Below are 27,640 nucleotides of genomic sequence, written 5' to 3'. Positions count from 1 at the left end.
ATAGTAGCAACAGGACCATGCAGTCAAATATAAGCAGAAAGTGGCCAGTGAGTGATAGCTCTTCCAGTCTGGGGTCCATTTTCTCTTCCCTGCATGTTTTTTTTTCCCCTTGTCATCAAGATTTTTTGAGAGTATCTATTAAAGAATCTCCAGTAAACAAAACCAAAGACAACTTTATGTGTTCCAAAATATATAGAACAGCTCTTTTTGTGGTGGCAGAGAACTGGAAATCAAGATGTACATCCATTGTGGAAAGGCTAAACGAAATGGTAGCATATGATGTGAATGAATACTACTGCACTGTAAGAAACTAAGCAGATGAATTTTTTTTAAACTTTGAAAGAACTACATGTGACTAAAGAAAAATGGATAGAACCAAGAGAACATTATATACAGCTTTAATATTTGTTTAATTTTTGAGTATTTGAAGAATATCATCTTTGAAGAATAACTTATGGATGCCCACCTCCAGAGAATGAACGAAGTAACAAGTGGAAACATGAAAGACATAATCTAGATATACATATCTGTTTATTATGGAATGAGGATGAGGAGGGGATGACATACTTGGAAATAAATTCTAATTATATGTAAAGAAAGGATCTCCAGTGAAATTGCTTTAAATGCTTTCTACAGTTTGCAAAACTAGAGGTTAGTTCAGATAGATATTTTTCAAGGAAGGTGGCCAATCATGTTTCAAGCCCTCACCTCCCTTTCTAGTCTTTCTACACCATACTCCCAAAGGAGTGTTCTGATTCAGTGACACTAATCTCCAGGCTGTTCCATGAAGCCTAGCTGGGTCTGTCTTTTGCCTCTTTTTTGCTTCAATACTTAACAGAAAGTCTGGCACATAGTAGGAGTATAATTCATGTTTATGTACTGATTTTCAAATGAAAGATAGTTTTAAAAAATGACAATACTGAAATCTTAAGCCAAGGAATAAAAAATGTTAGGAGGAGGGGCCACAGAGATCATTTAGGTCAACCTCTTCATTTCACAAATGTGTACACTATGACCAATGTCAAGAAGGCCACACATCTAGTTAGTGGGAGAGTTTGGGAGAAGGACCAGTTTCCTGGATCAGTGGCAGGGCTCCATCTGCTACTTGGCTGCCAGCCAACTTTAGGATCAGAGTTAAGAAGTGTGAACATTAAAATTCAATTTTTGTTAACACTAAGGTTTTGATGGAGACACTGGCTAGTTTTACTATTTCCTTCACTTTAATGTTTATTTCCTCAGAATTTCCCATCAAATCCTATTGATTATCACTTTTTTTTTTAACCCAGAAGCATTTTCTACCATTTTTACTGGGCTAGCATTGAAAAAGAAATAATTTTAAATCATGTGTTCAAAATCCTATGCAATCATTTGTAAAGTACCCTTATGCTTTTTTTTTGGGGGGGGGGGGAAGCTGTCATTTTGAATATTGAAACTAAGATGTATTTTGATCCTAGCCTATGTTGCAGCTAGCAGTACTGACCTGGCAGTAAGGAGACCTGACTTCTAGATCTGCCTTTGCTACTAACTACTTGCGTGACTTCAAGACAGTTAGTTTGCCTCTCTTGGACTCAGTTTCCTTTACTGTCAAATGGGAGGGATTTTTAATAGAATATTTTTAATGTTTAAGCTCCCAATATTAATATTCTATTTAAAAATATATACATTTAAGTGCTTTATAATTTGATGCATAATGAGAAAGTAAGGAACTTATATTTTTATCAGATATTTTTTAGCTAGGGAAGTCTTCATAGAAGAAATGGAATTTTTGAACCTAACATGTCAGAAAGAAAGGTTCATTAATATGGGCCTAAGGTAATCTTAGCATAGAATATAATTTAAATTTAGATATTAAACTTTCTTTTTTGAATGGGCTTTTCTGGAAGGGCTAAGGGAGTAATACTCAGGATTAAACCAAAGACCTGAAGGTAAAAGAGGGAAATGGAGTTACCTATGGAGGTGACTCATTCCTATGAGTCTTTACTTTTGCTTCTCTTTGTCTTGATACATGGTATAGTGGCAAAGCACACCAGATGTGAAATCAGAGGACTTTGTTCCAAATCCTGCTTTAACCACTTACTACCTTTGTGACCTTGAGCAAGTCACTAAACATCTCTTAGTGTCAGTTCTTCTCAATTTTAAAATGAAGGGGATGAATTTGAGGATCTTTTGAGGTCTACTTTTTCCAAAATTATTATCCTATGGCATCAATCAATCAACAAACATTTATTAAGTATCATCTATGTGCTAGGAATTATGCTAACTGCTGGGGATATAAAGAAAAAAGACAGACCTTGATCTCAAGGAGTACATACAATACTGAAGTAGACAAAACAGTTATGTATATTCAAACAGGATGTATTTGTTTACATAGATCTGTGCAATTCCATATTGGTATTTTATATCTACAGATAGATATAACTACCTATATCTATCTATAAATATAGATAAGGCAGCAGGATAGCACAGTGAATTGAGTGCTTTGCCTGAAGTCAGGAAGAATCATCACCCTGAGTTCAAATTTGGCCTCAGACACTTACTACCTATGTGACCCTGAGCAAATCACTTGACCCTGATGGTCTTAGTTCCTCATCTGTAAAATGAGCTGGAAAAGGAAATGGCAAACCAAAATCCCAAATTGGGTCATGAAGAGTTGAACATGATTGAAATGACCAAACAACAATAATAAATATAGATAGATAGATTTCATATAACAGCTTTTAAGTTCACTTGCCAAATCCATCCAAGACTAGCTCGTTGTCCCTCTAGAGAGATGGTTATTTTCCTCAGTATTCTTAGAGTAACTGAGGAATTTTGTTATTACTGTTGCTCATGACTGTGTACTCCCCAATGTCAAACAATTATTTGACATCATTTAGTTTTTAAGATAGAGTTGGTTGGTTGTCTCTCGAACCAAGGAAGATGATTGTCTTTGTGCGTTTTTGTGCACAAAGACACCTGTGCTTGAAGATTTAAGTGGAAAAGTCGATGCACAGAGACAGTCCCACTCTCTCGGCATTGGAAGCCTGGGTCCAGTGGCACGAAAAATTGTTACACCTGGAGACTTCCTCAGCTGCATTGGATGGCCGTGTTGTCTTTTGTGCTCCAACACGCCCTGAGCACTCCACAGTGCCTTGCTGCGTCGCCCTCTCAGCCGTTGAACCTTCTTATTGGTTTCTTCTGTCTGTTCCACTGAAGCAGTCTTCACTTGCTGGGTGAGCAAAGCCCTGGTTCACCAGGGGTCGGCGACCCAATGGCACAAGGTCTAGCTGGCCTGTCGAAGCCATTGCCCGGGGTGTGGCTGCTGCTGTATGCTAGCAGCTACTGGGAGCCACAAGTGAGAGCTGGGTGTCAGGTGAGGGTCTGAGGTTGGAGAGCTGCCCTAGAAGGGCACGACAAGCCCTCCATACCAGAGATATTACCCCTCCCTGAGCACCCCATACACCCCTTAAAATAGAGTATTGATTAGATAAATATCTTATACCCTGTACCAAGATAAATTCAAAATGGCTGGATGACTTAAATATAAAGAGTAAAATCATAAATAAATTAGGTGAACATAGAAGAGTGTACCTTTCAGATCTGTGGGAAAGGAAGGAATTTAAGACCAAGGAAGAGACAGAGAACACTGAAAAATGCAAAATGGATGACTTTGATTATATCAAATTAAAAAGGTTTTGTATAAGCAAAGTCAATACAATCAAAATTAGAAGGAAAGCAACAAACTGGGAGAACATTTTTATTTTATTTATTTGTTTATTTATTTATTCATTCATTCATCTATCTATCTATCTATCTATCTATCTATCTATCTATCTATCTATCTCTATTTAAAAACCCTTACCTTCCATCTTAGACTCAATACTGTGTATTGGTTCCAAGACAGAAGAGTGGTAAGCGCTAGGCAATGGGGGTCAAGTGACTTGCCCAGGGTCAAGCAACTGGGAAGTGTCTGAGGCCAGATTTAAACCTAGGACCTCCCATCTCTAGGTCTGGTTCTCAATCCACTGAGTTACCTAGCCGCCTCTGGGAGAACATTTTTATAACAAAACTCTCTGACAAAGGTTTAATTTCCCAAATACATAAGGAACTAAGTTAAATTAACAAAAAAAAATCAAACCATTTCCCAATTGACAAATGGTCAAGGGGCATGAATAGGCAATTTTCACATGATGAAATCAAAACTATCAATAAACACATAAAAAGTGTTCTAAATCCTTCCTGATTAGAAAAATGTAAATCAAAACAACTCTGATGTATCACTTTACACCTAGCAGACTGGCCAATATGTCATCAAAGAAAAGTGATAAATGTTGGAGGGGATGTGGTAACATTGGGACACTAATACACTGCTGATAGAGTGGTCCAATCATTCTTGAGGACAATTTGGAACTATGCCCAAAGTGCTTTAAAAGACTGCCTGCCCCAGCCATACCACTGTTGGGTTTGCACCCCAGAGATAATAAGGGAAAAGACTTGTACAAAAATATTTATAGCTTCACTCTTTGTGGTGGCAAAAAATTGGAAAACGAAAGGGTGTCTATTGATTGGAGAATGGCTGAAAAAATTGTTGTATCTGATAGTGAAGGAATATTATTTTGCTCAAAGGAATAATGAACTGGGAGAATTCCATGGGAACTGGAAAGTCCTCCAGAAACTGATGCAGAGTGAGAGGAGCAGCACCAGGAGAATGATGTACACAGAGACTGATATACCGTGGCACAACTGAATGTAAAAGACTTTTCTACTAACAGAAATTCAATGATTCAGGACAAATCTGAAGGTCTTATGAGAAAGAACACTCTCCATGCCCAGAGAAAGAACTGTGGGAGTAGAAAAAGAAGAAAAACATATGATTAATCACATGATTTGATGGGAATATGATTGGGGATGCTGATTTTTGATGATCACTCCATTACAAATAGTAATAATATGGAAACAGGTTTTGAACAATGATATATATATATATATATATATATATATATATATATATATATATATATATATATATATATATATATATATATATATATATATATAACCCAATAGGATTGCTCATTGGCTCTGGGAAAGAGGAGGGAGGAGGGGTGGGAAAGAATATGTATCATGTAATCATGGAAAAATATTCTAAAATAAACAAACAAATAAATAAAGATGCGTGGTTTAGAGAAAAAAAGATAGAGTATTCAATTAGAATATAGTACAAAAACAGTAATTATAACCTAACTCTGGAAATATAGTCACTGTGTCCCTTAAGACACAAGGTCTTTGGGAGAGTTATTTCAAGTACAAAAGGGAGAGTCATCCATACAAGGATCATGTCGAACTGAAGTGTAACTTTCAACTCATAGTTCTGGGAGTCTTTTTTGTTTTTTCCTAGAGTCCCAACCATGTTCATCAAAAATCAGGAAAGAGTAAATACAAAAATCAGTCTGTCTTTAAGCATTTGTTAAGTGTCTATTATGTGTTACATACTGGGCTAAGTGCTAAGGATGCAAAGAGGGTAAAAGATGGTTCTTCCTCTCAAGAATTCCACAGTCTAATAGTGGAGATGAATGTACAGTATAAATTAGAAATAATCAACAGAAAGAAGACAGTAGAATTAAGAAGGATTTGGAAAGGCTTCTTTTATAAAGTAGGATTTTAGCTGGGATTTTATGGAAACCAAGGAAGCTGGGAGGCAGCAATGAGGAAAATGCGCAGCTTCAAGAGATAGAATATTTTGTTCAAGAAATAATAAGGAAGCCAGTGTCACTGGATCTCTAAATATGTGGTGGTGGGAGAATGTAAAGTATAAGAAGCCTGGAGAGGTGTGAGAAGGGGTGTAGGTTGTGAAGGACTTTTCAGGATTTCATGTTTGAACCTGGAAGTTATTGGGAAACTTTGGAGTATATTGAGTAAGGATGAGGCATGGTGACATGGTTAAAACTGTAGTTTAGGAAAATCACTTTGACAGCTGAATGGAAGATGGAGTAAATGAGAAATAGGACAATAATAGCTTCTCTCCCCAATCCCCTTACCTTCTAGCTCCATAAACAACCAAAATATTCTTTGCCACTATATAGCACCAAACCCCCTAGTCCCTCATCCATCAAGCCTCCAAATGTTAGATTGAAACCAAGCAGGGAACATTATATGTGCTCATTATAACCCCCCAGGAATGGGAATTTAAATATGCCTTAAGAGCTGAACCCTAACTGACCAGTTCCCCAAATGCACTATTATCCTAAAATTGTGCATCAGCATAAGGTCTCAAGTAGCATGGTAGCATGGTCAAACTACTAATAATGTTAGCAGTGCTCTAAAAGGATATCTACAGAAGAGAAGGTGTGGTGCTAGATATGTAAGCAATTCAGGAGAGAGGTGGCCAAAATGGAGTCTAAGGCTTTCCCGCATAATAAATAGAAGAGAATGACAATTAAAAGTAAACAGAGTAAATTGGAGAGGATGTAATAATGGAGATGCAACATAGTTTAGTGACTATCAAGCTACCTTTTGAATCCAGATCACTGGGATTTGAGGGCTGTCCTTGTTACATACTGAATGTGTGACCTTGGAAATATAATTTGGATTCTTAGTTCTCCGGGAAACTCACTTAGAGGGATAAGTTACAGAGGAAGTAAGTGGAGAGAGTATCTCCACGGGAAGTTCCTTACACAAATGGAATCATAAGTGTAGATAAAAAAAAAAGAAAAAGAAAAAGAAAGAAGGGTGATGGGAGAGGGAGAGCTGTAACAAAGTAAGTAAGTTTCTCTTCTGAAGAGACATAGTAAGTACCAATGAGGCAGTCTCTGCCAAATGGCTTAAAGTCACTATCCAAAAAAGCATTACAGAAGTAATCAAAGAAGGGAGAGAGCAAATGCCTATTTTAAAGATATTTGGTTACACATGTGAATTCAATTAGGTTTATGGGGACACTAAGGTATTAGAGATATGTGCCCTATTTTTCACATGCGGAGCTTTTTCATTTCAACCCTGGCATGGTCCAGGTGGTTTTCTGACATGCCTGTGCACACACAATAAAGGTCAGTGAACCTGGGTGTGTTCTGGAGTGGAATTCATTTTTGAATTATTGCTTTGAATATTTTTCAAATGTTTTGAGTTATGAGGAACTCTAAATATGATTCATCCAGTACTTTGATTTTTTCATTTTATGCCCATGTGAATATTTTATGGCAAATTTAATCAATTTACATGAACATTTTTTATTAAAGAAGAAATGCTTAATGGTTGTGAACCTTTCAGAATCTCTTTAAGATGACCAAGGGAATGGAAATCTGAGGAGAATGACTGTTTTTGCTGGCCAGTTCAGTTTCCCTTTTCTAGCCCTACCACAGAGACTTCCTGAAAAATTAACACATTTTATTTTCTCCTCTCTAAAGAGATGGCAACAATATTAACCTACTTTGAGAAGGAAAAAAGAAAAAAAAAACATCCTATAGCTTGACTGACTGAGCGAATTGGGTGGAGACCAGATATTGGAACAAGAAAACTGAATAGAAGAGTTAACATACTCAACCCAATCTCTGATTTGTTCCACAGATATTTAGAAAGGAAACAAGCATTTTTTCAGTCACTTCCTATGTCCCAAGTACTGCACCAGGTGCTTTATAAATATTATTTCTTTTGATCTTCACAGCTACTATGGGAGATAGGTGTGAAATAAAAATCCTTCCTAAATGGATGGGAGATGATAAAACCCACCTAGGAACCTCCCCAGGGCCAGTAAAGCACCACCTTTAAAATTAGTAAAAACAAGTTTATTAAGGGTAGGAAAATGATAATGACAGTCCTAAATCTATCCAGCTAAAGCTCCTCCTCTCCAATCTACATCCCCCCTTCCCTCCCATGGGGTTTGCTCTTCTGGTCTTCTCAAGCCCTTCTTATGTCTCCCTTCTCTTATCTAAGACTCCAAAATCTGACTATAAACTAACCTATTTAAAATGGATTAAGAAAAGAAGAAGAGGAAAGGACTGACAGGGGTATTTGAGAGACCTTACCTATAGCCTGGGGTTGGCTTCACTAGATAACCCCAAGTCCCAAGTGACAAGTCCTTGGCATTAATTACCTTGACCAAGTGGATTTCTGGCAGATGGATCATAGGCATATATGGTCTCTCTACCTCAGGGAAAACAGTCCACTCCAAGGAAGATTCTCAAATCAAGGAATCAATAATCTCTCCATGAGATTAGGACTACCAAGGGAAAAATTGCTAGAGCAAACCTCCTTCTAGCTCAGTCAAAAACAGAAGAGAGAGTGAATGACAGTTAATGCCAGTACAAACTCCCATACTCCTTCTCTCCTTCTCAGAATCCTTTCCCAGGGCTTTTATCCGAACTCTCCTCTTTTCCTCTTAAAGCTAATCCATGAAATTTACTCTATCCCTTACCTACATTCCTATGGGAGCTAAGTTTCTTAGGCAAAATTTGAATTTAAGTCTTCCTCACTGTAAACATGGCATTCTATCTACCCTGTCTAAACTGCTTCAAATTAAAGATTAAAAAATTAAGTGTTGTAAGGGAACTAAATGACCATTGAGTCCAAGGTTCATCTTTCATATGTCCTTCATGGAATCACTGAGATCAATCTACCTATTGACTTATCAATTCCAATTTTATAAGCTTATTCAGTTTAGAGTAGAATCTGAGAGGCTGAAACACTAAATTCATAATAACATATAATGTCAATTTATTAATTGGTTCAGAAGATTTATGACTCAGGAATTGAGACTTGGTTTCAGTACAATTAAGTAATCACCATTTTTAAGTATTCCCTATGTGCCAACATTTGTGCTAAAGTTTAAGAATACAAAAAAAGCAAAAATACAGTCCTTGTCCTCAAAAAACTCATGTTCCAATGATGGACTTGAAAATAATTAAATATATATGTATATGTGTGTGTGTGTGTGTGTGTGTGTGTGTGTGTATAATTTATATTCAGAGTAGAATGAAGGTACATTTATATAAGGAGGTACTAGTAGCTGGAAGGACTGAGACTGACCCCTTAAAGAAGGACAGATTTAAGTTGAGACAAAGTAAACTAGGAAACTAAGATGTGAAAGTTAAGAGAGAAAGCATTTCAAGCATGGAGGAGGGCCAGTGCAAAGGCAGGAGGTTAGAATGTCATATGTGAGGGTCCACAAGGAGGCTACTTGAGCTGGATTTATAGAGTATGTGAAAGAGCAAAATTTTAAAAATGGGAAAGATAGAAAGAGTTAGATTGTGCATAGCACTGAATAGAAGATTACATTTGATGTTGGATAAAATAGGAGATCATAGCCTGTCTTCCTCACCACCATAAATAATAATTACTAACCAATTTTCACCCAGGTTATACAAGAACACTGGAAATGGCAGAAATCCATAGATCCCCAGTCCTGATTCTAGCTTAGCCCTTTGGGGAAGCAATTCAAGTGGAAAAGAGACCAGTAATCCCTACCAACTACCAACTATTACCCAGAGGTTCCAAACTTTAGACAAAATGGATAATAAGGACAATTCCATTGTCTCAGGTTAATGAACTTCCTTTGAAACCTTAGCTCAGCCTTTTGCTTCTGTAATTATACTTTTGCTAATATAAGAAAGTTGAGCTTCAAAAAGTCCAAAAGGAAGAAATTATGAGAGGAAAGGATTTATTATAGTGTCCAGGAAAGATGATTATACTGTTTAAGTTCAACTTTTTAAATTTGAAGTTGCCATACCCAGAATGCCACTAAACCCTAGTAACTCTCTAGAATTGCTAGAGATAGATATAAGTATTATTGATTACACCAGGTCAACACCTTCTTGTTTTGGGTTACCTTACCCAGGAACTCCTCATATCATTCTCAATCTACCTTGTTTTCAGGTTGCCCCTTAGACAAAATAGAGTAACATCCTGGGATGCATGGGCTTCTTTGGTGGTAAGCCTTTGTCAAATTCCTATATAATTTAAATCTTCTAAAATCTGGGAGGGAGAGAGAGAAAAAAAAGAGAGAGAGAGAGTGAGAGAGGAGAGAGAGATTCCCTTTCTAGCTTGTACTCCTTTATCAAATGACCTATTAAGTTTCTTTCAAAAACTATTTCAGATTTGGAGGTCTGTTCTCAGTAAGACTCCAAAAGGGAGGAGAGGGGAAAGGAAATGAATAAGCAAGGGGAAATTCCTATTGCAAAAATAAATACTACATAATAAAAGAATTCCAATATGACTTCAGAAGAGAATAATTCTGCAATCACTGAGAAAGGAATGTGCAATAGATACAAAACTATAGAAGTGGTTAAAAGGTTTGATTAAAGAATTATAAAATAAAAGAAAGAATTAAAGAAGCCCATAAAGTTAATTTAAAATATTTTGATAACTTTATTTCAATATAATTGATTTCCTTTGTAATCTGATATTTTTTTAACATTAAAAATATTCCAAGGATTGTATAGGCTTCAACAGATTGACAAATGAGTCAACAAAACAGTTGAATGTCAATACCACAGGATGAAGTTAGGAAACATTATATAGAAGGAGGAGAAGGAGAAGGCATAAAAAGCCAGCCTAAAAATCACTCATCTCCTAGCATAATAAAACAAAACAAAACAAAACCTAGAATCCTATATTTTAAGAATTTATAACAGAAAATTTACCAGAAGTAGTAGAACCTGTAAGGATAATTTTTAGTGTTTTGACTTAAAATCTAAGTAAGTGGTTGCCATGGGGAATTCCCAAATATGAAAATATCCATCACCTGGGATTTATGGAGATTTTAATTAATAAAGAAAGAAGGAATTAAGGGAGAGAGAGAGAGAGAGAAGAGAGAGACAGACAGAGAGAGAGACAGACAGAGAGAGAGAGAGAGAGAGAGAGAGAGAGAGAGAGAGAGAGAGAGAGAGAGAGAGAGAGAGAGAGAATTAATTTAAACTGCTCTGGCTCAGGTTGAGCCAAGAAGTAGAAAAAGGCCTAGGCCATTTTTGGCCTAGGCCTGAGCCTAAGGGAGAGCAAGTCAGTCTTCATCACTCACCACAAGACTGTGTTCTTCCACTACAAACTGAAATCACTCTCCAAACTGAATTCAATTGTCCCTGAATTGTTCCTTAGAGATTTTTCTCTTATGTCACCTCCCCTAAATTTTCACATCTACCAATCACAGTAGACGCTTTTTTCCAGGATTGCCCATTCTTAGTTTTCACCTTCTCTGGTTAGATTAAATCTTCTGAGAACTTCACACCTCTTTGTTAATCTTGCCTTTTGTAAGTTACTTGACCTTTTTAGGTACTAACTTAACCTTCAGAGGTACTTAACACCTTTTTGTATTAGATCTAAAAATAGACCTAGCTTAAGGTTCTAGCTTTATTATAAGGTATGAGTCATTGTTCAATCAAGAGTTTACAACTTTATCTTCTCCCAAGGCACTGTCTAAGTAGGGTGGAGTAATTTCCAAGTTCACAATACATTCCTGATTCTTGTTAGACCAAGTATCTCCATTGTTACAATAAGGGAATAGCTAGACCAGATCTTCTAAAATACAGTCTGAGTAGTTTTAAGATTCACAAACCAGAGGGGAAATTGCAGCTTAATAAAATTCACAGTTTCCCAAAGAGAACCTCAGATATATTATGCCTATAAATATGGTTGATTGGATTTAGACAAAAGTCAAAGAAAAAAATACTATGATCTAGTTGGAGACAGAGTATTACAATGGAACTCCAGATGCAATCATGGATAACTATGCATTAAATATGAGAAAGGAAAAAAAATATTGGGAAAATGAACTATTGGAAGGCAAAAAATGTGGAACCAAAAATAACATTTCCTACAATGATAAGCCAAAATACCATAGGGAAAAAATGGAATTTTAGCAAATTTATTTTTTAAATATTTATGTTATCTTTATATTTTAGGAAATTTTATTTCATGAAATATATTATTTTAAAAATAAAAATAAAAATTTGTTTTATTTAAATACTATAGTATATGTTAATACTCGTTTATCTATTTATCTCTGTCTCTCTCTCTGATTGTCTATCTGTCTATCATTTCCAAGCATTTTTGTTAAGTATAACAGAGCTGACAAAGATTTTGAAAACCATATACAACTGATAAGTGAATAAGAAACTGCTGTTTTGTTTTGTTTTGTTTTTTTCTTCTGGTGAAACTAAATGCCTGACCACAGATGAATAACTTAGCTTTGTTATTCATTGCTCCATTATCCCAATTTTTAATACGGTTGGCCAGTCCTTTTTCTGAATACCCTCTTCTCCTCTGTTTTGTCTTGTTTTGTTTTTGTTTTTCATATTTCTCTGTTATGGCTTTTATTCCCTGTCACTAGACCTCCTTGTTAGATCTCTCTCCTATGTCCTGAATCCTCTCCTCTTCTTTCTCTAAAATCTAACATGGAGATTTTACCAGCTATTGTGAAATTGGAACCTGAACCCAAGAACTACAATTCCCAGCACCCCACTCTCCTTCGCACATTATGTTCTGACATAGGCAGGATATAAGTTTTGTGTAGCCCCGCCTCTTGCTCTTTCTTCCTGTGATCCAGTTTGGTGGAGGTGGTATGAGGTGAGTGGCAGGGGAATCTTCTCATGTGGCCTTATATTTTGTTAGATAATTAGCTTTTTATTCCTTTACTTCAAATGATTATTAATAAGCTTTATAAAATATAATACTCGGAGTATTGGACATTAATTTAAATCTTACACTCTAAAGTGCCGCGAGCTCAGGGCCTGCCTTGTTCACAGTTTCAGGGGTTCCCAGCGAGGTGTGACGGCAAAGACGTAAATGATGGAAGACAGCTATGTGTGTCGGCCTGGGGCCAAGCTTTGCATGGAAGTGCTGCCACCAGGCACAGGGCTGATTTATTTTTATTCCCCAAGGATTACGTACTTTTGGGCACACAGCTACATTACTCAACATACATGTTCAAATGCATATGTGCAATGTGCAGAATTATTTATTTTTAAGTCAATTTAGAACAATATTCCTTGGTTACAAGAATTATATTCTTTCACTCCCTTTCGTCCCCCCACCCTTCCCATAGCCGACACACAATTCCACTGGGTTTTACATGTGTCTTTGATTAGAACGTATTTCCATGTGGCTGGTGTTTGCATTAGGATGTTCATTTAGAGTCTATAACCCCAGCCATATCCTCTTGAACCACAATGCACTCTTTCAATTTATATTTTGCTCTAAATTTAAGATACCAGGGCAGTTTTCCTTTATTCGTTCATGAAATATGATATCTACACTATTTCATCAGAACTTTCATATAGTCAAACAATTCTTAAATTATTTCTTCCTGAACTACTTTCTGTGTAAATTATTTTTCTTTTTTAAAATTAATTTTAGTCAATTTAGAACATTATTTCCTTCCTCCCCTAACTCCACCCTTCCCGTTGCTCATGCGCAATTTCACTGGGTTTTACATGTATCCTTGATCAAGACCTATTTCCATGTTGGTGTTTGCATTAGGATGTTCATTTAGAGTCTCCACCCCCAACCATATTCCCTCGACCCATGTAGTCAAGCAGTTGTTTTTCTTCTGTGTTTTCTACTCCCACAGTTTTTCCTCTGAATGTGGATAGTGGTTTTTCTCCTAGACACCTCCAAGTTATTCAGGATCACTGCATTGCCACTAATGGAGACGTCCATTACGTTAGATTATACCACAGTGTATCAGTCTCTCTGTACAATGTTCTCCTGGTTCTTCTCCCTTCCTTCTGCATCACTTCCTGGAGGTTGTTCCAGTCTCCAAGGAATTCCTCCACTTTATTATCCCTTTGAGCACAATAGTATTCCATCACCAACATATACCACAGTTTGTTCAATCATTCTCCAAATGATGGGCATCCCCTCATTTTCCAATTTTTTGCCACCACAAAGAGCACAGCTCTGAATATTCTTGTACAAGTCCTTTTCCTTATTATCTCTTTGGGGTACAAACCCAGCAGTGCTATGGCTGGATCAAAGGGCAGACAGTCTTTTATCACCCTTTGGGCATAGTTCCAAATTGCCCTCCAGAATGGTTGGATCAATTCACAACTCCACCAGCAATGAATTAATGTTCCAACTTTGCCACATGCCCTCCAGCATTCATTACTTTCCTTTGCTGTCATCTTAGCCCATCTGCTAGGTGTGAGGTGATACCTCTGAGTTGTTTTGATTTGCATCTCTCTGATTATAAAAGATTTAGAACACTTTTGCATGTGCTTATTAATAGCCTTGATTTCTTTAACTGAAAATTGCCTATTTATGTCCCTTGCCCATTTTTCAATTGGAGAATGGCTTGATTTTTTGTACAACTGGTTTAGCTCTTTATAGATTTGAGTAATTAGACCTTTGTCAGAGGTTTTTGTTATGAAGATTATTTCCCAATTTGTTGCTTTCCTTCTAATTTTAGTTACATTGGTTTTGTTTGTACAAAAGCTTTTTGATTTGATGTAGTCATAATTATTTATTTTGCATTTTGTGACTCTGGCCTTTTAGGCATAGTTCCAAATTGCCCTCCAGAATGGTTGGACAGACAGACAGAGAGAGAGAGAGCTATTAAGCATTTTCAAAGTGCCTACTATTATACTGCCATACATTGTGCCAAGTGCTTTACAAATAGTGTCTCATTTGATCCTCACAACTACCCTGGGAGATCAGTTGGTGCTATTAGTCCCATTTTGCTGTAGAGAAAACTGAAAAAGGCAGAGTTACATAGTTAGTAAGTGTCGGAGGCTAGATTTCAGGTTGCTTCTTCTTGAATTCAGGTCACTTTGCCAACCAATTACCTCAGAAAAAGTACAAAGCCAGAATGTGTCTCCCTGCCCAATGCCCTACCAGGGCTGATTCAATTCCTCACCTCTGTTTTGTCAGCCTAGGGCTAGGATTTCATGTTAGGAGCCCAATATTTGAGTTAGTTCAGACTGCTGACTGATTTCTAGCCTGTTTGATGGAGTTTATACTGACTCCCCCCTTTCCTTCCTTTCCTTATCTTGGTTAGCTTCCCAAGGTTTCCAGATTTAGCATTGGCTTCCCTGGCGTGACTATTCTTCCTATCACTGAACCATCCAAATTTTTGCCTGACCTGGTCCAGGCTTTCCTATTGGGCCACATTAATTTAACTCTCTCAGTTTTTGCCTATAAGATTATTTTACAGTTATTTATTGGCCAGATGAAATTACTTATTTGTTTCCCCCCGTTTTTTTTTTTTTTTGCTGATGTTACATGGGGAGTTTTCCAGATGTTTTTTGGAATCTCTGTCAAAGAGCTGGACTTCTTCATGACTTTTTAAGTTCACATCCTAACTGGAAGTCATAATGAATTCTTTTTGATGTTTTAATTTTCAAACCTTAGAGTTATATCATCCAATAAACAATGGCAGTAACTTTCTTAGATCATTACATTATGTACACCGATTTACCTTTATTCTAAGTACTGTCTTCACTTAGGGATTTTAATCACCACTTTTTAATTTCACATATATACTTATGTGTGTATACCTTTATAACCCTACTTAATACAGGATGTCTTTTAAATGGGCTTTCTCCAGATTTCCTTTGTGTAGACTTTCTATAGTCGTCCTTCATTTTATCTTTAGGTAACATCTATTATTGTTATTCTTTTTTGTTGTTAATATATTTAATTTCCTGACATTCATCCTGAAGTCTAGTGTTCATCAGTCTCTCATAATAAAGAAAAAAATTAAAGTAAATATCAGTTATGACTAATTAGCTGGATTTTTTTTTCTACAGGCTATTCCTTCTTGAGCCACAGGGGATAAAATCCCTGAGCTGTTCTCTCATGGGGGAAGAGAAAAGGACAATTTAATTGTCTCATCTCCACATAAACCAATAGTAGGCCTCCTTTTACAAGTTTATATGTAAGTAAGAGAACAATAGGAATTCACGCAAAATTAGCAAAGGAAGACAGCCTGGGATACTTTGAATTTGAAATTTACAGCATTCAAAAGGATGGATTTCTGAACTCATCTGCAGATTAAGAAAAGGTATGCAGCCTCACCTTAGTAAATTTTATTTTAAAATTTCCCTCTTTATCTCATTTTCTTTATTATTTCTATATTAATCGATGTATTAGCATCCAAAATATCTATTTGAAATTTTCATGGCCATTTTATAGACTAATACAACCTATACATTTGTTTCCCCCCAACTTTTTCATTCTGTGTGATTTTGTCTGTGTTTCCATAAACCCTCTACAAATGACATAACCAATTCACTGGAAGCTTTCAGGGGTATTGTTGTACCATTGATGTTGATGTGGTGTTGTACATCCTTGTTTCCACATTATTTACCCAGAAATAATTTTGCCATTGGATTGATTTCAATATTTTCTTTTAGTATTTTCTATACATGGCCTTGGTGTTGAATCGAAGCATTAAGAGAAAATAATTCTTATGATACTATAAGAAAAATTTGTCAATAAATTTTAATATATGTTTGCATTTTATGAAATTCTAAACCAGTCTTCAAATTTTTTTTATTTTCCATACTGAAATATTTGAAAAATTAAGATAATCTCTTATAGAGACTTTATACAGTTGGTTTGCTCATTTGTCTCTTTTTTACCTTTGATGAAGCTGACAGAGTGCTTCAAATAATATAAATCTGATTTTTATAATGGAACTAAAAAGATTAAAGTTTCGCTAACCTATTCTCAAGTGATTACAACATATGGCAAGATATAGCACCTCAAACCTTTTGGATAAAATTTAGTTAACAATATGAGGTGTTTGCATTTCCATACTAAAAATATAGACTGTGGCTGCTAACACTATGTAATTTTCTTTCATGTGCTATTGATGACTTTTGCGTTAAAATAGAACCTAGAATTGTGTAATGAAACTTAAGAAAAGGTTTTATTTTTTACTCAAATCTTTGTTTTTAATGATTCCACATGGCAAATATTTCTGTTGCTTCATAGCTGATTATAGATTGGCTATTGCCAATTCAATTAAGTACCAAAATATTCACAGACATCATAGTTGAAAAAAAAAGTAGCAAAGACAACACTGAATAGAAATCTGGAATATAGAATATAAGGTGAAAATGGTGTATGAGGTCAAATTTCAGGGACCCTGAACTGGAACATCGCCCAGGACAATTCTATTAGGGTTAATATGGGACTGTGGAGAAAAGTTGTTCCCTCTTGGGCAATTTTATTTTCCAAGGATTTTGTTTTGAGTTTTTTCTGTTTCTATAAATAATCGTCCTCTAATTCTTTTCATTTTGTAAGCCTGTATATTTATAAAATCACTTGAGCCAAGAATAGAGAGGTTATCAAATGCCAATGTTCCCAGATTATGGGGGATGAAAGGGAGAAGAAAGAGGTATGAGCTAAAGAAATGAGAAGTCTCCAAAAAAATAAGTGATTTCAATATTAGGAGATAAGTCTCTTCACATGAGGTAACACTGAAAAAGTTTCAAGCTCCAATTTTATATGACTTTGCTTTTGAGTTACTGGACTTCCTGAGTCATCATCCTCTGTAGAATGAATGAATTGAGTAGCTGAGGGGGGAAAAAACCCGGAGCCAAAAGCAAACTAAGATTATAAATGTAATTGTCACCAAAATTAAATTAAATTAATTAAAATTTAAAAACAGAAACAAAAACACAGGACCAAATCACTTAACTTCTGTCTGTCTCAGTTTCCTCAACTGTAAAACGAGAACGAGTTTGGTATTTTCAGTGATATCTGACAATTTGTGACCCAATTTGGGGTTTTTCTTGGCAAAGATTATGGAGAGTTTGCCATTTCCTTTTTTCAATATCATTTTAAACATGGGAAAACGGACAAACAGGGTTCAGTGACTTACCCAGGACCACACAACTAATAAGTATTATGAGATCAGATTTGAACTCGGGGAGATAAGTCTTCCTGACTCCTGGTCCAGCACTCTATCCATTGTGTCCATTGTGAGAATGATAATAATACCTACCTCCAAGGGTTGTTTTGAAGATTAAATGACATAATAACTTACAGAGCTTAACATAATGCCTGACACTTAGTAGTCATTGAATGAAATCCAATGAACTAACTGGTACTGGTACTATTATTTTCCTTTCATACATGAGGAAATTTGGATTCAGAGAGGATGAAGGGCTTGCCCGCAGTTATTCAACTATTAAGGGTCATGTCTCAGACCCAAACCCAGGTCTTCTGCTTTGAAGCGAGACCAATCTCTTTTCTCCACCTTACTACCTCTCTTCAAATTCCTCACATTGATTGGAGGATATATATGTATTGTTTAAGCTTCACAGACTAATTTATATATGAAATCATCTTTGAGGACTGGACCTGAAGCTACCTTCAACCAAGAAAAAATAAAGCAGTGTTGTAAGATGATTCGTGTTCGTATTCAGTAAATATGCATTGATAAGAAGACAAAAGTTTTCTGTGTAATGGTCATTTTTTGACTGCTAATGGTTAATATCTGGATTTAAAGATGACTTGATTTTGCAAATGCATATATGTATGTGAAATTCTCAAGGAAAAGAAGGTAAGCGAAGTTGCTTCCTTAATAGAAAAATATTTCAATAATGAATCATATGGGTTTGTAACCCCAGAGACCAAACTTCTTAAATTCATATCATATTGGCTTAAGACTACAGCATACTAATTAGAAAATGCAGTCCAGAGTCTCTAAAAGAATTTCCTGTCTCCAGAGATGATATAGTGTTTAGGAAGATATTTTCAGGTTTTGAAAAGGACATGGTTTTGTGTATGTGGGTCCTTTTCCACAAATATTTTCATGGCCAACCTAAGAATTTCTCTATGATAGCATGAAAAAAAAGTTACAGGGCTGAATAGAATCTTGAAATCTCATATTCTCTATCCTCATCTCTACTCATGAGACTGGACTAAAATCATCTGTAGAAATTAGCTGTTTACTTTTTTCTTTAAAATTTCCAGGATAATCAAAATTCTTCTCTGAAGACTTCTTTAATCCTATTTATCTCTCTCCATTAAGTAATTGAATAAATAAATACATAGAACTCTTTCTATGTGATTGGATTATCTAGTAGTTCAATTATGTTTTTCTTTTCTGGATGGCTAAGATGAGTAGCATCGGTTTATATTCTGGGCAGAAGGAAAAATATGAAGGAGAGGGGAAAAATGCCCAACAGTTATAATGGTATACTGGATAATAGCACTGGATTAAGAGTCATGAGACCATGTTCTAGTCTTGGTTTAACCACTGACTACATAGCCTTAAGCAAGACACTGAGTTTCCCTGGGATGTAGTTTTTTAAATGCTTAAAATTCTATGGATGGAACAAATAGAAGATCTTTAAGCTCTTTCTCAGGTCATTCTCTGCTTTGTAATTTTATTTTAAAATTCATTTTTTTTTCTGGGTTCCAAGGTTTTCCCATCTATCCCGCCCCTTCCAAACCCACTGAGAAGGCAAGCAATGTGGTCTCAATTATTCTTATGAAATTATGCAAAATATATTTCCATATTAGGCATACTGCAAAAAAACACAAGAAAAAATAGAGAAAGTGATCAAAAGAATGCTTCTACATATCCTCAGACTATCAATTCTCTCTCTGGAGTTGGAAAGGATTTTTTATCACTGATCCATTGGAATTGTCTTGGATTATTTTCTTCATCAAAGAGAGTAGTTATGTCTTTCAGAGTTGATCATTGATACAGTATTGCTGTTACCAGATACAATCTTCTCCTTTACTTACTGGACTCCTTACTTTGCATGAGTTTATATAAATATTCCCAGGTTTTTTTGAAACTATCCTGCTCATTATTTCTTATACCATAATCCACTCACAATTATATAACACTGCTTGCTCAACCATTTCTCCAGTTGATGGATAACTCCTCAGTTTCCAATTTTTATCACCACAAAAAATAGCTGCCATGAATATTTTTGTACTTAATAGTTACTTTCCCCTTTTATTTGCTCTTTGGGATACTGACCTAATAGTGGTAATGCTAGGTCAAAGAGTATGCGCAGTCCTTTTGCATAGCTCCAAATTGTTCTCCAAAATGGCTCAATCATTATGTACATAACTCTAGCAAAAGTGCATTAATGTACCTATTTTTCTTCATTCCCCACTCCCACCAGCATTTATCATTTTCTTTTTCTACTAGCCAATCTGATGGGTTTGAGGCAGTATCAGAGTTTGACTTTTTTTATGTGAATATTGGTAGCTTTGATTTTTTTTAAACTACCTGATCATATCTAATGACCATTTATCAATTGGGAAATGGTTTATATTTTTACGAATTTTACTCGATTTCTTATATATTTGAGAAATGAGGCCTTTATCAAAGAAATGCTTTCTTTTCTGCTTTCCTTCAAATTTTGTACAAAACCTTTTAAATTTTATATACCGTGATCCCTCACCTATTGTGGGAGTTTATTCCAGAGACCCCTAAGATAGGTGAAAATCTTCAAAGTAGCAGCATTATATTTATTTTATTATATATGTATTTTAAGGCTTCATAAACCCTTCCCACTCTCCTATAAACTTATATAGTCACTGAGTCAATCATAACCCAGGATACAGAACACAGCACAGTAGTTGGCCACCTGTCATTCCATCAACCAATAGTGTGCCTATAAATGTAATTCTACGAAACAGAATTAGATATATATTTTTTAAAAACTCATGATACAGTGAAACTGTGATAAGTGAACTGTGATATAGCTAGGAACAACTGTAATCAGATTATTCTTTTTACTTCCTGTGATGCTCTTTATCTTTCTGTTTGATTATTAAACTCTTGCCTCATCCATACATCTGACAAGTACATTTTTCTATGCTTCTCCAATTTATTTATGATATCATTCATTATCTCTAAGTTATTTAAATATTTTGATCTTATTTTTGTATATAATGTGAGATTTTAGTTTATGCCTATTTTCTGCCAAATTGCTTTCTAGTTTTCCTAGCAATTTTTTTTTTTCAAATGGTGATTGCCCTGCAAGTTTGTACCTTTGGGTTAATCAAACACCACATCACGATGATCAATTACTACTATGTATTCTGCACCTAATCTAGTCTACTGATCCACTATTCTATTTCTTAGCCAGTACCAGATTATTTTTGATGGTTACTGCTTTGTGTTACAGTTTGAAATATGGTACTTTTAGGTTGAATTCCTTCACATATTTTTCCATTGATTCCCTTGATATACTTGACTTTTTGTTCTTCTTCTAGATGAATTTTGTCACTATTTTTTTCTTATTTTATAACATAATTCTTTGGCAGTTTGACTGATGTGGTGCTGGAGGCCAATTAACTTAGGTAGAATTGCTATTTTTCTTCTATGCTATATTTATTTATTGTGGTCTAACCACAAACAATTAATATTTCTCCAAATGTTTAGATTTGTCTTTATTTGTGTGAAAAAGGTTTTTTAAATTATGTTCATATAGTCTCTTAGTTTGTCTTGACAAGTAGACTCAAACATTTTATAATGTCTGTATTTTAAATGGAATTTCTCTTTCTCTTCCTGCTGGGTGTGGTTGTTAATATATAGCAATGCTGATGATTTATGTAGGTTGCTACATAATTATTGACAAAAAGGGGGAAAGAGACATATGGATGGGCCAATTTTGCCAAAGTTTATTTAGAATTCCTCTACAAGAAATTCCATTCAGCCTTATAATGGCTTGGAGATAAATCTAATTTTTTCCTCCCCCTCTCTCTCTCTCCCTTCCTCCCTCCCTCCCTCCCTCCCTCCCTCCGTCCCTTCCTTCCTTCCTTCCTTCCTTCCTTCCTTCCTTCCTTCCTTCCTTCCTTCCTTCCTTCCTTCCTTCCTTCCTTCCTTCCTTCCTTCCTTCCTTCCTCCTTCTTTCTTTCTTTCTTTCTTTCTTTCTTTCTTTCTTTCTTTCTTTCTTTCTTTCTTTCTTTCTTTCTTTCTTTCTTTCTTTCTTTCTTTCTTTCTTTCTTTCTTTCTTTCTTTCTTTCTTTCTTTCTTTCTTTCTTTCTTTCTTTCTTTCTTTCTTTCTTTCTTTCTTTCTTTCTTTCTTTCTTTCTTTCTTTCTTTCTTTCTTTCTTTCTTTTTTTCTTTCTTTCTTTCTTTCTTTCTTTCTTCTCCCTCTCTCTGTCTCTCTCTGCCTCTGTCTCTGTCTCTGCCTCTGTCTCTGTCTTTTTGTCTCTTTGTCTCTCTGTCTCTTTCTCTGTCTCTCTCTCTCTCTCTTTGCCTTACCTCCTGGCTTAGTATTAGTTCTAAGATAGAAGAGTAGCAAGGGCTAGGCAATTGGGGTTAAGTAACATGCCCAGGGTCACACAGCTAGGAAATATCTTTGGTCAGATTTAAACCCAGATCATCTTGACTCCAGGGCTGGTGCTCTATTCACTCTGATACTTAGTTGCCCCAAGAGCATAATTTTTAAAGATGCTTTGCTTTAAAAACAGAAGGTTTAACAGTGTCTATCAAGATGGGGAAGTCTCAAAATATAAGTTTTTTGATGATCTGTGGAAGTGTGACTCAGGACCAACCTGTCTTAGTACAGAGCCCATCCCAAAATGTTTTGTCACTGAGTAGTAGATTTGGCAAGGAAATGGAAAAGAATATTAAATGATTATCAGCTCTTTTATTTCATAAGTGATCCATAAGAAGGATTCTAAAAACAATTCAGTCTTAAAATATTAATTCATACTTAATTGATTTTCTTTTCTCTTATAATTCGATTTCTATACTAATAAGTCAGCATGGTATAGTGGAATGAGTGGTTCTGGGCTTGGAGTCAGAAGCTGATTGATATCAAATGTGATCTTTGATACTGGTTGTGGATTCAGTGTTGCCTATATAAGATCCTTAGAACAACTCTATGAGGTAAATATTATTATAATTTTCATTTTCTCATAGAGGAAGCTGAGACTGAGAAAATTAAGTGGTTTGATCAGAATCACAGAGATAGCATGAGGAAGGATTTAAACTCAGTTCTTATTGTCTCCAACTCCACCACTGTACCTTTATGCTATCTGGTTGTCCCTTAATATGGTTTTAATACTGATAGTATTTACTTCACAGAGTTATTATGAATATCAAATAGGCATATATATATATAATGCCTTGTAAAATCTTAAAGATCTATATAAAAATGAGAAAACAATCTAATTTATTTAATTTTTGCTATCAATTAATCAAGAAATAAAACAGTTATAGATAAGTGGAAGAATAGCTTATAGTTTCTCCATGAAAAGGAAAATGAAGGATCATAGCTTTAAATCTTTGTGTAAGTATAAGCAAAGGGTCCACTCCTAAGATAATTACAGCTTATGCTGTAATATACTTTGTGAGGATAAGGAAGTTGAAAAATCCTGTGAAATTTATGACAATTTTTTTCCAAATTAAGTCAGCACATACATTTGTGATTTAATTGGTACTTCCATAATATATGATTTTAGCTTAAATGTAGACATAGGATATGTTGATCAAACTCTATTGGATATTCTGTTGGCATTGAGGAATGAGAGAGATACAATTAAGGTGAGTATGCATTTTCTTAAGCACCTACTGAATGCCCTAGTAAAAATTGTGTATATATAAATATGGGGTGTATGGCAGATTCAGGGAGGACTGACACCACCAGTGTAAAGGTTTACTGAGTCCTTTTCAGGACTATTCACCCACCATGGGTGTCCATCTTTCACCCAATTCTCACCTATGACTTCAAGAAGTTATAGCATGTGCAATGGCTACACCCCCTCCATCCCTCCCACCATAAAACCATCTCACTTAACAGACTAAACCAGTTTGGTAAACAAAAGGTCTCAAATCCATCAGTAAGTAAAAGGGATGTCTACTCCAAATAAGGGTAAACGGAAGGGATAGATGAGAACAATTTGTTCCAACAGCCATGAAGGCAGCTGGAACAGGTGCTATGGAGCACTTAAAGCTTAGTTTGGCATTAAAAATGCCAAGGTCATACACTACCTTGAACTCTTGCCAGGTGTCCTATCTTTTTTACTAACCAATGGACTTTAATGACTATGGAAAAGAGAGTGAAGCTGACAATTTAGTACAAATCTGCCTCACTTAAATCCAATTTATTTGAGTCAAGACATCACCCCGTGATGTCATTGGTCCCCTTTGAAAATGAAGGATGAACAACAATATACAAGTATCTCTCTGTGTGGATATATGTCTCTCTCTACACATATATGTAGTTATATGTTAGTGTACATCATGCTTAAATGTTGTGTATCCTTTTTTTCAAGAAGAGATCTAAAGAACCCTCAGTCAAACATTAGATAATATCATTAAATATGAAACTGACTATTTACTAATTCACAGTAAACATCTAGTTAAGTTGTAGTAATCAAGTCAGAGTCAACCAGTCAGACAAATGGCTAAGAAAAGCACATAAGAGACACCAAAAGGAAGAAAGATAAAAAAAATGCTTGTGATAGCAGAAGCATTAACTTATGGGAATGAATCTGTTAATTCTAATCAGAAGTGGGAATAAAAAAATCAAGGCACTGATCATATCTATTCATTCATTTATATAACAAACATTTATTAAACACTTATGATTAGGGCCTTATGTTTTATTTTTTAAAATTTATCTTATTTTTTAATATTATATATATATACATATATATATATATATATTTGGTTACAATAATCATTTTATTTCCCTCCCTCCCTTCCACCCACCCATCCCTCAGCCAATATGTAATTCTACTGGGTATTACTTGTGTCCTTGATCAGAGCCTATTTCCATGTTGTTGTTTGCACTAGCATGTTCATTTAGAGTCTATATCCCCAACCATATCTCCTTGACCCACAGAGATTGCATTTTGTTCCAGTGGACTCTTTCAATTTATATTTTACTTTCTAAATTTAAGATATCAGGGCATTTTCCCTTATTCTTTCTTGAAATATGACATCTACACTATTTCATCATGTCTTTCATATAGTCAAACAATTCTTAAATTATTTCTTCCTGAACTACTTTCTGTGTAAATTACTTTTTCCTTTATAAAATTAATTTATTTAGTTAATTTAGAATATTATTTCCCTCCCTTACCTACCCCAACCCTTCAGGTAGCTGACATGCAATTTCACTGGGTATTACTTGTGTCCTTGATCAAGACCTATTTCCATGTTGTTGGTGTTTGCATTAGGATGTTCATTTAGTCTACATTCTCAACCATATTCCCTCACCCCATGTAATCAAGCAGGTGTTTTTCTTTGGTGTTTCTACTCTCACAGTTTTTCCTCTAAATGTGCATAGTGTTTTTTTTTTTCACATAGATACCTCCAAGTTGTTGAGGATCACTGCATTGCCACTAATGGAGAACTCCATTACATTCGATTGTACCACAGTGTATCAGTCTCTGTGTACAATGTTTTCCTGGTTCTGCTCCTCTCACTCTGCATCACTTCCTGGAGGTCATTCCAGTTCACATGGAATTCCTCCACTTTATTATTCCTTTGAACATAATAGTATTCCATCACCAACACATGCCACAATTTATTCTGCCATTCCCCAACTGAAGGGTATTCACCCATTTTCCATTTTTTTCCACCACAAAGAGCACATCTATGAATATTGTTGTACATCTTTTTCCTTATTATCTCTTTGGGGGTACAAATGCAGCAGTGCTATGGCTGGATCAAAGGGCAGACTGTCTTTTAGCACCCTTAATTGCCCTCCAGAATGGTTGGATCAATTCATAACTCCACCAGCAATGCATAAATGTCCCAACTTTGCCACATCCACTCCAGCATTCATTACTTTCCTTTGTTTTCATCCTAGCCAATCTGCTAGGTGTGAGGTGATACCTCAGTGTTGTTTTGATTTGCATCTCTCTGATTATCAGAGATTTATAACACTTTTTCATGTGCTTATAAATGGTTTTGATTTCTTTAACTGAAAATTGCCTATTCATGTTCTTTGCCCATTTATCAATTGGAGAATGGCTTGATTTTTTGTACAACTGGTTTGGCTCTCTATAAATTTGAGTAATTAGAGCTTTGTCAAAGGTTTTTGTAATGAAGACTGTTTCCCAATTTGTTGCTTCCATTCTAATTTTGGTTGCATTGGTTTTCTTTGTAGAAAACCTTTTTAATTTGATGTAATGAAAATTATTGATTTTACAGTTTGTGATTTTTTTCTAGCTCTTGCTTGGCTTTAAAGTCTTTCCTTTCCCAAAGATCTGACAAGTATACTATTTTGTGTTTGCCTAATTTGCTTATACTTTCCTTCTTTATATTCAGGTCATTCATTCATTCTGAGTTTATTTTGCTGTAGGGTGTGAGATGTTGATCCAAACCTAATCTCTCCCACATTGTCTTCCAATTTTCCCAGCAGTTTTATCAAATAGTGGGTTTTGGTCCCCAAAACTGGGATCTTTGGGCTTATTATAGACTGTCTTGCTGAGGTCATTTACCCCTAGTCTATTCCACTGACCCTCCTTTCTGTCTCTTAGCCAGTACCAAATTGTTTTGATGACCACTGCTTTATAGTATAGTTTGAGATCTGAGACTGCAAATCCTGCTTCGTTTGCATTTTTTTTATGATATCCCTGGGTATCCTTGATCTTTTGTTATACAAATGAATTTTGTTATGGTTTTTTCTAAATCAATAAAAAAGTTTTTTGGTAGTTCAATGGGTATGGCACTAAATAAATAAACTAATTTGGGAAGGATTGTCATTTTTATTATGTTAGCTCATCCCAACCATGAGCAATCAATGTTTTTTCCAATTATTTAGATCTATATTTAATTGTGTGGAGAGTGTTTTGTAGTTATGTACATATAGTTCCTGTGTTTGTCTCGGCAGATAGATTCCTAAGTATTTTATATTGTCTAGGGTGATTTTAAATGGAATTTCTCTTTCTAATTCTTGCTGCTGAACTGGGTTGGAGACATATAGAAATGTTGATGACTTATGCGGGTTTATTTAGTATCCTGCAACTTTTCTAAAGTCGTTGATTATTTCAACTAGCCTTTTGGTTGATTCTCTAGGATTCGTTAAGTAAACCATCATATCATCCGCAAAGCTTAGTCTCCTTATTGCCTATTTTAATACCTTCAAATTCTTTTTCTTCTCTAATTGCTACTGCTAGTGTTTATAGTACAATGTTAAATAATAGAGGTGATAATGGGAATCCTTGTTTCACTCCTGATCTTATTGGGAATAAATCTAGTTTATTCCCATTGGAGATGATCTTTGCTGATGGTTTTAGATATATATTGTGTGTTATTTTTAGGAAAGACCCTTCTGTTCCTATACTTTCTGGTGTTTTCAATAGAAATGGATGTTGTATTTTATCAAAGGCTTTTTCTGCATTTATTGAGATAATCATGTGATTTTTTGTTGGTTTGCTTGTTAATATGGTCAATTATGTGGATATTTTTCCTAATATTGAACCAGCCCTGCATCCCTGGTATGAATCCAACATAGTCATAGGGAATAACCCTTATGATGACTTGCTGGAGTCTTTTTGCTAGAATCGTATTTAAGATTTTGCATCTATATGCATTAGGGAGATTGGTCTATAGTTTTTTTTCTCTGTTTTTGACCTGCCTAGTTTTGGGATCAGTACCATATTTGTGTCATAAAATGAATTTGGTAGAATTATTTCTTTGCTTATTCTGTCAAATAGTTTGTATAATTAATTATAAAAATTAATTGGATTAATTTGGATTAATAATTCTTTGAATTTTTGATAGAATTCATTTGTG

General features: G+C 35.3%; 1 long non-coding RNA gene across 1 annotated transcript in view; it reads left to right on the top strand.

Annotated features, from left to right (window-relative positions):
* The first annotated feature begins 12,497 nt into the window (after positions 1-12,497).
* Positions 12,498-27,640, top strand: part of LOC107649760 (uncharacterized) — a 37,795-nt gene continuing 22,652 nt past the window's right edge. The window contains exons 1-2 of the long non-coding RNA XR_001623969.2: positions 12,498-12,528; positions 15,708-15,961. This is a non-coding gene — a long non-coding RNA (uncharacterized LOC107649760). The remainder of the gene's footprint in view (positions 12,529-15,707; positions 15,962-27,640) is intronic.

The sequence above is a fragment of the Monodelphis domestica genome, chromosome 8, assembly GCF_027887165.1.
Source record: "Monodelphis domestica isolate mMonDom1 chromosome 8, mMonDom1.pri, whole genome shotgun sequence".
Classification (NCBI taxonomy): domain Eukaryota; kingdom Metazoa; phylum Chordata; class Mammalia; order Didelphimorphia; family Didelphidae; genus Monodelphis; species Monodelphis domestica.
The sequence above is the reverse complement of the archived record's forward strand: the minus strand, read 5'-3'. Positions and strand labels throughout refer to the sequence as shown.